Source organism: Oryctolagus cuniculus, chromosome 20 (assembly GCF_051225735.1).
Source record: "Oryctolagus cuniculus isolate XC-2025 breed Fujian yellow rabbit chromosome 20, ASM5122573v1, whole genome shotgun sequence".
Lineage (NCBI taxonomy): Eukaryota > Metazoa > Chordata > Mammalia > Lagomorpha > Leporidae > Oryctolagus > Oryctolagus cuniculus.
In genome coordinates this window covers 3,675,458-3,687,349 of record NC_142886.1, presented here as the reverse complement: position 1 = coordinate 3,687,349, position 11,892 = coordinate 3,675,458, and positions in this window count along the sequence as shown.

The following is an 11,892-nucleotide window of genomic DNA, read 5'->3' as shown; positions in this document are numbered from 1 at the left end:
ATGCATCCAATGTCATGTTTTCAGAAAGAAATATCATGTTTTCTCTGGTTTCTGAAGCTTTCTTCCTAGAAAACTCGAATGTGTGGAGTATTTGACTCCAGGTGGAACCAATTAGCGTTTGCCAGCAGAAAACAAAAAGGGTCCTGCTAAAATGCATTCAAAACCTTAAAGTCCATAGAGAATATCCAGAAAACACAAACACACACAGAGGCCGTAGCAAGATCTGGGTTTGAGATAGCTACAAATCACCAGATAGTTTTGTTTTCATCCAGGAGTATATGGACAAATTGTTGTAGTTTTGAAGTGAAATTTCACCAAAAAATCACCGTGAAAGTGGTTTTGGAGAAAAGCACAATCTTTCTATTCAGCAAATGAATCCAATGTCATGTTTACAAATACAAATATCATGTTTTCTCAGGTTTTTGGAGCTTTCTTCCTAGAAAACTCGAATGTGTGGAGTATTTGACTCCAGGTGGAACCAATTAGCATTTGGCAGCAGAAAACAAAAAGGGTCCTCCTAAAATGCATTCAAAACCTTAAAGTCCATAGAGAATATCCAGAAAACACAAACACACACAGAGGCTGTAGCAAGATCTGGGATTGAGATAGCTAAAAACCACCAGATAATTTTGTTTTCATCTAGGAATTTCTGGTCAAATTGTTGTGGATTTCCAGTGAAGTTTAACGAAAAATCACCGTGAAAGTGGTTTTGGAGAAAAGCACAATCTTCCTGTTTTGCAAATGCATGCAATGTCATGTTTACAGAAAGAAATATCATGTTTTCTCAGGTTTCTGAAGCTTTCTTCCTAGAAAACTCGAATGTGTGGAGTGTTTGACTCCAGATGGAACCAATTAGCGTTTGCCAGTAGAAAAAAAAAGTGTCCTGCTAAAATGCATTGAAAACCTTAAAGTCCATAGAGAATATCCAGAAAACACAAACACACACAGAGGCTGTAGCAAGATCTGGGATTGAGATAGCTACAAATCACCAGATAGTTTTGTTTTCATCCAGGAGTATCTGGACAAATTGTTGTAGTTTTGAAGTGAAATTTCACCAAAAATTCACCGTGAAATTGGTTTTGGAGAAAAGCACAATCTTCGGTTCAGCAAATGAATCCAAGGTCATGTTTATAAATACAAATATCATGTTTTCTCAGGTTTCTGGAGCTTTCTTCCTAGAAATCTCGAATGTGTGGAGTGTTTGACTCCAGGTGGAACCAATTAGCGTTTGCCAGTAGAAAAAAAAAGGGTCCTGCTAAAATGCATTGAAAACCTTAAAGTCCATAGAGAATATCCAGAAAACACAAACACACACAGAGGCTGTAGCAAGATCTGGGATTGAGATAGCTACAAATCACCAGATAGTTTTGTTTTCATCCAGGAATTTCTGGACAAGTTATTGTGGATTTCGGGTGAAGTTGAAACAAAAATCAGCGTGAAAGTGGTTTTGGAGAAAAGCACAATCTTCCTGTTCGGCAAATGCATCCAATGTCATGTTTACAAATACAAATATCATGTTTTCTCAGGTTTCTGGAGCTTTCTTCCTAGAATACTCGAATGTGTGGAGTATTTGACTCCAGGTGGAACCAATTAGCGTTTGCCAGCAGAAAACAAAAAGGGTCCTGCTAAAATGCATTCAAAACCTTAAAGTCCATAGAGAATATCCAGAAAACACAAACACACACAGAGGCTGTAGCAAGATCTGGGATTGAGATAGCTACAAATCACCAGATAGTTTTGTTTTCATCCAGGAGTATCTGGACAAATTGTTGTAGTTTTGAAGTGAAATTTCACCAAAAAATCACCGTGAAAGTGGTTTTGGAGAAAAGCACAAACTTTCTGTTCAGCAAATGAATCAAAGGTCATGTTTATAAATACAAATATCATGTTTTCTCAGGTTTCTGGAGCTTTCTTCCTAGAAAACTCGAATGTGTGGAGTATTTGACTCCAGGTGGAAACAATCAGCGTTTGCCAGCAGAAAACAAAAACTTACAAGCTAAAACGCATTGAAAACCTTAAAGTCCATAGAGACTATCCAGAAAACACAAACACACACAGAGGCTGCAGCAAGATCTGGGATTGAGATAGGCACAACACACCAGATAGTTTTGTTTTCTTCCAGGAGTATCTGGACAAATTGTTGTGGATTTCGGGTGAAATTTAACCAAAAATCACCGTGAAAGTGGTTTTGGAGAAAAGCACAATCTTCCTGTTTGGCAAATGCATGCAATGTCATGTTTACAGAAAGAAATATCATGTTTTCTCAGGTTTCTGAAGCTTTCTTCCTGGAAAACTCGAACGTGTGGAGTATTTGACTCCAGGTGGAACCAATTAGCGTTTGCCAGCAGAAAACAAAAAGGGTCCTGCTAAAATGCATTCCAAACCTTAAAGTCCATAGAGAATATCCAGAAAACACAAACACACACAGAGGCATGTCAAGATCTGGGATTGAGATAGCTACAAATCACCAGATAGTTTTGTTTTCATCCAGGAGTATCTGGACAAATCGATGTAGTTTTGAATTGAAATTTCACCAAAAAATCACCGTGAAAGTGGTTTTGGAGAAAAGCACAATCTTCCTGTTCAGCAAATGAATCAAATGTCATGTTTATAAATACAAATATCATGTTTTCTCAGTTTTTTGGAGCTTTCTTCCTAGAAAACTCGAATGTGTGGAGTATTTGACTCCAGGTGGAACCAATTAGCGTTTCCCAGCAGAAAACAAAAACTTACAAGCTAAAACGCATTGAAAACCTTAAAGTCCATAAAGAATATCCAGAAAACACAAACACACACAGAGGCTGTAGCAAGATCTGGGATTGAGATAGGTACAAATCACCAGATAGTTTTTTGTTTTCATTCAGGAGTATCTGGAAAAATTGTTGTGGATTTTAGGTGAAATTTAACCGAAAATCACCGTGAAAGTGGTTTTGGAGAAAAGCACAATCTTCCTGTTCAGCACATCCATCCAATGTCATGTTTAGAAATACAAATATCATGTTTTCTCAGGTTTCTGGAGCTTTCTTCCTAGAAAACTCGAATGTGTTGTGGATATGACTCCAGGTGGAACCAATTAGCGTTTGCCAGCAGAAAACAAAAAGGTTCCTGCTAAAATGCATTCAAAACCTTAAAGTCATATTAAGTAGAACAGATAAAAAAAAAAAAAAACTACTAAGAGGGATAATGTATTAAGTTGTTCATTAACAGTCAGGGCTATGCTGATCAAGCCACCATTTCCCATAGTGTCCACCTCACTCCAACAGGTTTCCCTCTTGGTGTTCAGTCAGTCGTCTCCGATCAGGGAGAACATATGGTATTTGTCCCTTTGGGACTGGCTTATTTCACTCAGCATGATGTGTTCCAGATTCCTCCATTTTGTTGCAAATGACTGGATTTCGTTGTTTCTTACTGCGGTATAGTATTCTAAAGAGTACATATCCCATAATTTCTTTATCCAGTCTATCATTGATGGGCATTTAGGTTGGTTCCAGGTCTTAGCTATTGTGAATTCAGCTGCAATAAACATTAGGGTGCAGACCGCTTTTTTGTTTGCCAATTTAAATTCCTTTGGGAAAATTCCAAGGAGTGGGATGGCTGGGTCGAACGGTAGGGTTATCTTCAGGTTTCTGAGGAATCTCCAGACTGACTTCCATAGTGGCTTGACCAGCTTGCATTCCCACCAACAGTGGGTTAGTGTCCCTTTTTCCCCACATCCTCGCCAGCATCTGTTGTTGGTAGATTTCTGCATGTGAGCCATTCTAACCGGGGTGAGGTGAAACCTCATTGTGGTTTTGATTTGCATTTCCCTGATTGCTAATGACCTTGAACATTTTTTCATGTGCCTGTTGGCCATTTGGATTTCCTCTTTTGAAAAATGTCTATTGAGGTCCTTGGCCCATCTCTTAAGTGGGTTGTTGGTTTTGTTTTTGTGGAGTTTCTTGATCTCTTTGTAGATTCTGGTTATTAACCCTTTATCTGTTGCATAGTTTGCAAATATTTTTTCCCATTCTGTCGGTTGTCTCTTCACTCTCCTGACTGTTTCTTTTGCAGTACAGAAACTTCTCAATTTGATGCAATTCCAATAGTTGATTTTGGCTTTGACTGCCTGTGCCTCCCGGGTCTTTTCCAGAAATTCTTTGCCTGTGCCAATATCTTGAAGGGTTTCTCCAATGTCCTCTAGTAACTTGATGGTGTCAGGTCGTAGATTTAGGTCTTTAATCCATGTTGAGTGGATTTTTGTGTAAGGTGTAAGGTAGGGGTCTTGCTTCATGCTTTTGCACGTGGAAATCCAATTTTCCCAGCACCATTTATTGAATAGACTGTCCTTGCTCCAGGAATTAGTTTTAGATCCTTGATCAAATATAAGTTGGCTGTAAATGTTTGGGTTGATTTCTGGTGTTTCAATTCTGTTCCATTGGTCTATCCATCTGTTTCTGTACCAGTACCATGCTGTTTTAATTACAACTGCCCTGTAGTATGTCCTGAAATCTGGTATTGTGATGCCTCCGGCTTTGTTTTTGTTGTACAAGATTGCTTTAGCTATTCGAGTTTTCTTGTGCCTCCATATAAATTTCAGCACCATTTTTTCCAGATCTGAGAAGAAGGTCTTCGGTATCTTGATTGGTATTGCATTGAATCTGTAAATTGCTTTTGGGAGAATGGACATTTTGATGATATTGATTCTTCCAATCCATGAGCATGGAAGATTTTTCCATTTCTTGGTATCCTCTTCTATTTCTTTCTTTAAGGTTTTGTAATTTTCATCGTAGAGATCTTTAACGTCTTTGGTTAAGTTTATTCCAAGGTATTTGACATGCTCAGGCTGACTTGCCCCAAGTGGTGGAGTTGGAAGCATACCAGGGGATTCCAATTCAATCCCATCGAGGTGGCATGTACCAATGCCATCTCACTGTTCCAGGTGATCAGTTTCAGTTCACAGTTGGTCATGGTGAAGGGACTGGGAGTCAAAGGGAACACATAGACAAGTCTAGTACCTGCTAACGCTAACCGATGGAGTAAATAAAGGGGAGAGTGATCCAACATGGGAAGTGAGATACTCAGCAGACTCATAGAATGGCAGATGTCCTAAATAGCACTCTGGCCTCAGAATCAGCCCTAAAGGCATTCGGAGCTGGCTGAAAAGCTCATGAGAGTATTTCAGGCATGGAAAGCCAAGACACTCTGGCAAAAGATCTCTGCGAGTGAGATCCCAGTGGAAAGAACAGGTCATCAAAGAAGGAGGTACCTTTCTCTGAAGGGAGGAGAGAACCTCCACTTTGACTATGACCTTGTCTAAACAAGATAAGAGTCGGAGAACTCAGAGGGCTTCCATAGCCTTGGAAACTCATGACTGGAGCATAGGGAGATTACTGATGCCATAGACAGGAGTGTCAATTGGTAAAGTCAACAACAGGAGTCACTGTGCACTTACTCCTCATGTAGGATCTCTATCCTTAATGTGCTGTACATTGAGATTTAATGCTATAACGAGTACTCAAACAATATATTTCACTTTGTGTTTCTATGGGGGTGCAAACTGTTGAAATCCTTACTTAATGCATACTAAACTGATCCTCTGTAAAAAAAAAAAAGAAAAAAAAAAAGAAATTATCAATTCCCAACTTGACTCTCACTGGGATTAAACATGACAATAGGTCTGCTCTGATTTCATCATCATTTAAAAAAATCATCTATTATTTTTCACTTTATGTTTCTGTGTGGGAGCAAACTGTTGAAATCCATACTTAATGTATACTAAGCTGATCTTCTGTATATTAAGATAATCGAAAATAAATCATGATGCGAATGGAAGGGGAGAGGGAGTGGGAAAGGGGAGGGTTGTGGGTGGGAGGGACGGTATGGGGGGGAAGCCATTGTAATCCATAAGTAGTACTTTGGAAAATTATATGCATTAAATAAAAGTTTAAAAAAAAAAAAAAACCTTAAAGTCCATAGAGAATATCCAGAAAACACAAACACACACAGAGGCATGTCAAGATCTGGGATTGAGATAGCTACAAATCACCAGATAGTTTTGTTTTCATCCAGGAGTATCTGGACAAATTGTTGTAGTTTTGAAGTGAAATTTCACCAAAAAATCACCGTGAAAGTGGTTTTGGAGAAAAGCACAATCTTTCTGTTCATCAAATGAATCCAAGGTCATGTTTACAGAAAGAAATATCATGTTTTCTCAGGTTTCTGAAGCTTTCTTCCTAGAAAACTCGAATGTGTGGAGTATTTGACTCCAGGTGGAACCAATTAGCGTTTGCCAGCAGAAAACAAAAACTTACAAGCTAAAATGCATTGAAACCCTTAAAGTCCATAGAGAATATCCAGAAAACACAAACACACACAGAGGCTGCAGCAAGATCTGGGATTGAGATAGCTACAAATCACAGATAGTTTTTTGTTTTCATCCAGGAGTATCTGCACAAATTGTTGTGGATTTTAGGTGAAATTTCACCAAAAAATCACCGTGAAAGTGGTTTTGGAGAAAAGCACAATCTTTCTGTTTGGCAAACGCATCCAATGTCATGTTTATAAATACAAATATCATGTTTTCTCAGGTTTCTGGAGCTTTCTTCCTAGAAAACTCGAATGTGTGGAGGATTTGACTCCAGGTGGAACCAATTAGCGTTTGCCAGCAGAAAACAAAAAGGGTCCTGCTAAAATGCATTCAAAACCTTAAAGTCCATAGAGAATATCCAGAAAACACAAACACACACAGAGGCTGCAGCAAGATCTGGGATTGAGATAGCTACAAATCACAGATAGTTTTTTGTTTTCATCCAGGAGTATCTGCACAAATTGTTGTGGATTTTAGGTGAAATTTCACCAAAAAATCACCGTGAAAGTGGTTTTGGAGAAAAGCACAATCTTTCTGTTTGGCAAACGCATCCAATGTCATGTTTATAAATACAAATATCATGTTTTCTCAGGTTTCTGGAGCTTTCTTCCTAGAAAACTCGAATGTGTGGAGGATTTGACTCCAGGTGGAACCAATTAGCGTTTGCCAGCAGAAAACAAAAAGGGTCCTGCTAAAATGCATTCAAAACCTTAAAGTCCATAGAGAATATCCAGAAAACACAAACACACACAGAGGCATGTCAAGATCTGGGATTGAGATAGCTACAAATCACCAGATAGTTTTGTTTTCATCCAGGAGTATCTGGACAAATTGTTGTAGTTTTGAAGTGAAATTTCACCAAAAAATCACCGTGAAAGTGGTTTTGGAGAAAAGAACAATCTTTCTGTTCAGCAAATAAATCCAATGTCATGTTCACAAATACAAATATCATGTTTTCTCAGGTTTCTGGAGCTTTCTTCCTAGAAAACTCGAATGTGTGGAGTATTTGACTCCAGGTGGAACTAATTAGCGTTTGCCAGCAGAAAACAAAAACTTACAAGCTAAAATGCATTGAAAACCTTAAAGTCCATAGAGAATATCCAGAAAACACAAACACACACAGAGGCTGTAGCAAGATCTGGGATTGAGATAGCTACAAATCACCAGATAGTTTTTTGTTTTCATCCAGGAGTATCTGGACAAATTGTTGTGGATTTCGGGTGAAATTTAACCAAAAATCACCGTGAAAGTGGTTTTGGAGAAAAGCACAATCTTCCTGTTCCACAAATGCATCCAATGTCATGTTTACAGAAAGAAATATCATGTTTTCTCAGGTTTCTGAAGCTTTCTTCCTAGAAAACTTGAATGTGTGGAGGATTTGACTCCAGGTGGAACCAATTAGCGTTTGTCAGGAGAAAACAAAAAGGGTCCTGCTAAAATGCATTCAAAACTTTAAAGTCCATAGAGAATATGCAGAAAACACAAACACACACAGAGGCATGTCAATATCTGGGATTGAGATAGCTACAAATCACCTGATAGTTTTGTTTTCATCCAGGAGTATTTGGACAAATTGTTGTAGTTTTGAAGGGAGATTTAACCAAAAAATCACCGTGAAAGTGGTTTTGGAGAAAAGCACAATCTTCCTGTGCGGCAAATGTATCCAATGTCATGTTTACAAAAAGAAATATCATGTTTTTTCAGGTTTCTGAAGCTTTCTGCTTAGAAAACTCGAATGTGTGGAGTGTTTGACTCCAGGTGGAACAAATTAGCGTTTGCCAGCAGAAAACAAAAAGGGTCCTGCTCAAATGCATTCAAAACATTAAAGTCCATATTTGACTCCAGGTGGAACCAATTAGCGTTTGCCAGCTGAAAACAAAAACTTACATGCAAAAATAGATTCAAAACCTTAAAGTCCATAGAGAATATCCAGAAAACACAAACACACACAGAGGCTGTAGCAAGATCTGGGATTGAGATAGGTAAAAATCACCAGATAGTTTTGTTTTCATCCAGGAGTATCTGGACAAATTGTTGTAGTTTTGAAGTGAAATTTCACCAAAAAGTCACCGTGAAAGTGGTTTTGGAGAAAAGCACAATCTTTCCGTTCAGGAAATGAATCCAATGTCATGTTTACAAATACAAATATCATGTTTTCTCAGGTTTCTGGAGCTTTCTTCCGAGAAAACTCGAATGTGTGGAGTATTTGACTCCAGGTGGAACCAATTAGTGTTTGCCAGCAGAAAACAAAAAGGGTCCTGCTAAAATGCATTCAAAACCTTTAAGTCCATAGAGAATATCCAGAAAACACAAACACACCATAGGCTATAGCAAGATCTGGGATTGAGATAGCTACAAATCACCAGATAGTTTTGTTTTCATCCAGGAGTTTCTGGACAAATTGTTGTAGTTTTGAAGTGAAATTTCACCAAAAAATCACCGTGAAAGTGGTTTTGGAGAAAAGCACAATCCTTCGGTTCAGCAAATGAATCCAAGGTCATGTTTATAAATACAAATATCATGTTTTCTCAGGTTTCTGGAGCTTTCTTCGTAGAAAACTCAAATGTGTGGAGGATTTGACTCCAGGTGGAACCAATTAGCGTTTGCCAGCAGAAAACAAAAACTTACAAGCTAAAATGCATTCGAAACCTTAAAGTCCATAGAGAATATCCAGAAAACACAAACACACACAGAGGCTGTAGCAAGATCTGGGATTGAGATGGCTACAAATCACCAGATAGTTTTGTTTTCATCCAGGAGTATCTGCACAAATTGTAGTTTTGAAGTGAAATTTCACCAAAACTCACCGTGAAAGTGGTTTTGGAGAAAAGCACAATCTTTCTGTTCATCAAATGAATCCAAGGTCATGTTTATAAATACAAATATCATGTTTTCTCAGGTTTCTGGAGCTTTCTTCGTAGAAAACTCGAATGTGTGGAGTATTTGACTCCAGGTGGAACCAATTAGCGTTTGCCAGGAGAAAACAAAAAGGGTCCTGCTAAAATGCATTCAAAACCTTTAAGTCCATAGAGAATATCCAGAAAACACAAACACACACAGAGGCTGTAGCAAGATCTGGGATTGAGATAGGTACAAATCACCAGATAGTTTTGTTTTCATCCAGGAGTATCTGGACAAATTGTTGTGGATTTTAGGTGAAATAGAACTAAAAATCACCGTGAAAGTGGTTTGGAGAAAAGCACAATCTTCCTGTTCGGCAAATGCATCCAATGTCATGTTTACAGAAAGAAATATCATGTTTTCTCAGGTTTCTGAAGCTTTCTTCCTAGAAAACTCAATTGCGTGGAGTATTTGACTCCAGGTGGAACCAATTCGCGTTTGCCAGCAGAAAACAAAAAGGGTCCTGCTAAAATGCATTCTAAACCTTAAAGTCCATAGAGAATATGCAGAAAACACAAACACACACAGAGGCTGTAGCCAGATCGGGGATTCAGATGGCTACAAATCACCAGATAGTTTTGTTTTCATCCAGGAGTATCTGCAAAAATTGTTGTAGTTTTGAAGTGAAATTTAACTAAAAAATCACCGGGAAAGTAGTTTTGGAGAAAAGCACAATCTTTCGGTTCAGCAAATGATTCCAATGTCATGTTTACAAATACAAATATCATGTTTTCTCAGGTTTCTGAACCTTTCTTCCTAAAAAACTCGAATGTGTGGAGGATTTGACTCAACGTGGAACCAATTAGCGATTGTCAGCAGAAAACAAAAACTTACAAGCTAAAATGCATTCAAAACCGTAAAGTCCATAGAGAATGTCCAGAAAACACAAACACACACAGAGGCTGTAGCAAGATCTGGGATTGAGATATCCGCAACACACCAGATAGTTTTGTTTTCATCCAGGAGTATCTGGACAAATTGTTGTGGATTTCTGGTGAAATTTAACCAAAAAGCACCGTGAAAGTGGTTTTGGAGAAAAGCACAATCTTCCTGTTCGGCAAATGCATCCAATGTCATGTTTACAGAAAGAAATATCATGTTTTCTCAGGTTTCTGAAGCTTTCTTCCTAGAAAAATTGAATGTGTCAGGATTTGACTCCAGGTGGAACCAATTAGCATTTGCCAGGAGAAAACAAAGAGGGTCCTGCTAAAATGCATTCAAAACTTTAAAGTCCATAGAGAATATGCAGAAAACACAAACACACACAGAGGCATGTCAATATCTGGGATTGTGATAGCTACAAATCACTTGATAGTTTTGTTTTCATCCAGGAGTATCTGGAAAAATTGTTGTAGTTTTGAAGGCAGATTTAACCAAAAAATCACCGTGAAAGTGGTTTGGAGAAAAGCACAATCTTCCTGTGCGGCAAATGTATCCAATGTCATGTTTACAAAAAGAAATATCATGTTTTCTCAGGTTTCTGAAGCTTTCTTCCTAGAAAACTCGAATGTGTGGAGTGTTTGACTCCAGGTGGAACCAATTAGCGTTTGCCAGCAGAAAACAAAAAGGGTCCTGCTCAAATGCATTCAAAACATTAAAGTCCATATTTGACTCCAGGTGGAACCAATTAGCGTTTGCCAGCTGAAAACAAAAACTTACATGCTAAAATAGATTCAAAACCTTAAAGTCCATAGAGAATATCCAGAAAACACAAACACACACAGAGGCTGCAGCAAGATCTGGGATTGAGATAGCTACAAATCACCAGATAGTTTTGTTTTCATCTAGGAATTTCTGGTCAAATTGTTGTGGATTTCGGGTGAAGTTTAACCAAAAATCACCGTGAAATTGGTTTTGGAGAAAAGCACAATCTTCCTGTTCGAAAAATGCATCCAATGTCATGTTTAAAATACAAATATCATGTTTTCTCAGGTTTCTGGAGCTTTCTTCCTAGAAAACTCGAATGTGTGGAGTATTTGACTCCAGGTGGAACCAATTAGCGTTTCCCAGCAGAAAACAAAAAGGGTCCTGCTAAAATGCATTCAAAACCTTAAAGTCCATAGAGAATATCCAGAAAACACAAACACACACAGAGGCTGTAGCAAGATCTGGGATTGAGATAGGTACAAATTACCAGATAGTTTTGTTTTCATCCAGGAGTATCTGGACAAATTGTTGTAGTTTTGAAGTGAAATTTGACCAAAAAATCACCGTGAAAGTGGTTTTGGAGAAAAGCACAATCTTTCCGTTCAGGAAATGAATCCAATGTCATGTTTACAAATACAAATATCATGTTTTCTCAGGTTTCTGGAGCATTCTTCCTAGAAAACTCGAATGTGTGTAGTATTTGACTCCAGGTGGAACCAATTAGCATTTGCCAGCAGAAAACAAAAAGGGTCCTCCTAAAATGCATTCAAAACCTTAAAGTCCATAGAGAATATCCAGAAAACACAAACACACACAGAGGCTGTAGCAAGATCTGGGATTGAGATAGCTACAAATCACCAGATAGTTTTGTTTTCATCCAGGAGTATCTGGACAAACTGTTGTGGATTTCGGGTGAAGTTTAACGAAAAATCACCGTGAAAGTGGTTTTGGAGAAAAGCACAATCTTCCTGTTCGGCAAATGCATCCAATGTCATGTT